Source organism: Benincasa hispida, chromosome 9, assembly GCF_009727055.1.
Source record: "Benincasa hispida cultivar B227 chromosome 9, ASM972705v1, whole genome shotgun sequence".
NCBI classification, from domain to species: Eukaryota; Viridiplantae; Streptophyta; class Magnoliopsida; order Cucurbitales; family Cucurbitaceae; genus Benincasa; species Benincasa hispida.
The window spans coordinates 13119094-13121906 of NC_052357.1; the positions used below are offsets into that span (position 1 = coordinate 13119094).

At 30.3% G+C, this 2813-nt stretch overlaps 1 long non-coding RNA gene across 1 annotated transcript; it reads left to right on the top strand.

Moving 5' to 3' along the window:
* The first annotated feature begins 1080 nt into the window (after window positions 1–1080).
* Window positions 1081–2471, top strand: LOC120085445. Its single transcript, XR_005483936.1, has 3 exons — window positions 1081–1147; window positions 1240–1334; window positions 2432–2471. It is a non-coding gene; the product is annotated as an uncharacterized LOC120085445 (long non-coding RNA).
* Window positions 2472–2813: the final 342 nt, after the last annotated feature.

Sequence of the window (2813 nt, forward strand, 5' to 3'; positions counted from 1 at the left end):
ATAACAACGGTAAGTTTATAATTTAAAAGGGCGAACCTACAAAATAAAGAAAATGGGTTTAAATACGAAAGTTAGAGATGAAGAACTCTAGAATGAAGAAGAAAGCTGAAGTTTTTGAAGTCCCAAATGAAGTTTTTGGATTTGAGATATTTCATATAAAGTTATAATAATGTATTTATAAGGAGAGTAACATAAAATTTACCTTTTTCTCTTAAGGGTAGGATGAGATAATTTTTTTTTATCCTACCCAAATCAGGATTATATCTTATTGCCTTAATGATTAGTTGGTCTTGAACTCATGTTTAATTAGTTTTTAGCATGAGTCCCTACTCTCCTAAATTAGACTTCATGGTTCACCTTTTCAATTGTTAGGACGTTGGAGTTCAACTTAGGAGGAGTACTATTTTTTAGAGGAGACAATTTTTACAAAGAAGACAAAATAATTATAACAAAATAAATATGTCATGCATCATTTAATTATTAATTAATAACATTACAAACTTGCTATCAATTTCATTGTAGCATTAGAAAATTTGAAGTTTGAAATAAAACTTAACTGAAATTTTATAATTTGGTAGAAAGCTTTAATGTTGAAAGATGTTTTATTTTTTATTCTAATCTAAGTTCCGCATGTCTTGTATTCCTACATGATTTTGTTTGTTTTAGCCTCTAAAATTTACTTTTCACTACAAGAAATTTGATCTTTTGTGATGAAATATTAGTGACTATTTCAATATCGTCGCATGTCATTTGTCATTTTTGTCTCTAACATTATGACAAAAGAATGATAAGTCACAATATTGTGACGATCCATTGAAATCGTCGCAGATGTCTTGTACTACTTACGACGATCAAAGAATACGTCGCAAAATGCGATGAAAATGAATTTCAATGCATGTGCTTGCAACCATTTGGATCTTAGTCGCAGACCCAATTTATTGGGAGGGAGGTTTCAGGCCATGAGGGTATGCGATGATTTCGTGTCTAGTCACACGTTTAATTTCACTTTTTCACTCTATTTTCTGGCTTATCGCAATTAGGGTTTTAGTTTTCACTCACTCTATTTTTAATTTTGTCATTCTTGAGAAGGGGAGAAAAGTTTACCATCCATCGATACAGCTCTCAGTCGCCACCATCATGTCGACAAGTAGTGCACCGATTGTGATCTCTCCCTCCATCTCTTTCTCTATTCCTTTTCTCTCTCCTTAACTATTGTGTCTCTCAACCTCCCTCTTATAGGTCTTCACAAGCGACTGGAAGCCCCCACCGAGCTCATTTGTCTTCGTCGTTGGAATTTTACTGGAAGCCGCCGAATTTTTGTGTCAATTTTTAGAGTAAGCATTTTTTTCACGCATAGAATTGTTGTGGAGGCTCGTACTTACCACTACCAGAGTATGCACTCATCCCTCTTTTGCCTTTTCCATTTTTCTTATCTCTGTTTTCTGGTTTTATTGTGTTCTTATAAGGACTTTCACAGTAATCCCCTTGTGAGGAATGCTTTTGTTGCCTATTTCATGATGGCTATAGTTCTTTTTTATACTCTTTTGCTTTGAAGAATGGGAATTTTGGGTTGCCGGAGTCTTGTAGAATTTTCTTAGATAGACAATTTTTGGAGTAAAATTTAAATGGGTTTCATTTTTTTTTTTTTTTTTTTTTTTTTTTTTTTTTTTTGCATTTATCTACTAATATGAAACAATTACCGTATGGTATGTTGTTCTGTTTCCATTTTATTTAGAGAACATCAGCTTGATTTTTTTTTTCGTTAAGTATTTGGAGATATATAAAATTTTACATAATGTTCTTTTAGCTTAAATTTTGTTATTGATAAATATTTGTGTTATTTAGAGTCTATTTATGCAATTGAAATTTGATTGAGGTTATTGTTGGATGAAAGTGTGACTTTTTGGTTTATTGTATATCCAAAAGTATGATTGTGGAAGTTATTTATGTGGTTAAAGTTTGATTTCCAGCTTATTGTAGAATTGGAACTTTGTTATTGAGCCTCTTTAAGTTTAATATTTGATTTTGAGTGTTCATATTCTTAAAGTGAAATTTGGAGAATATTTGTGTGATTAAACTGTGATTTTAAGTCTATTTTCGTAGTTGAAGTTTGATTTAGAACTTATTGTGTGATTAGAACTTTGTTAATGATCATTTTGATTTACCTATGCTTAAGAATTTATTCATGACTTAAGTTGAAGATTATATATATAATGTTTTACTTATGTTTAAGTAATTTAAAAATATTGTCATTCTGATAGTAGATAATTCAATATTGATGAATGTGACTCTACTCGTGTTTGAAAGGAGAGAGTTGTTTAGTTTTAAAGTTGTGATAGTAACAAATTGTTGTGTTTATAGTATTGATTTGTTCAGATAGTAAAATACTATGACTCTACTCATTGTATTTCTCTTATTTATTGTTTTGCAGAGTTATTGCCCAACTCTCCATTTTTGTGCCTAAGCTTCGGGTAGGTACGTATTATTATTAAGACATTTTCTTATGTGCTTTTTCTATATGTGGAATTGCAAGTAGTAAGCCTTCAATATGTTTATTTTGAGTATATGTTGTATATTGGAGAATATATGTGTGATTAAAGTGTTATTTGGATGCTATTGAAGTTTGTTTCAAAACTTATTGTTTTATTGAATTGCGATTTTGAATCTGTTGTGCACTCAACATTTTCATTTGGAAATGTGTGATTAAAGTTTGATTTAGAGTTTATTTATTTGATTTGATGCATTGTTTGTTTGACTAAATTGTGATAAGCCAAAATATATAATTAGTTTAATTTTGAGCCTCTTGTGTGTGG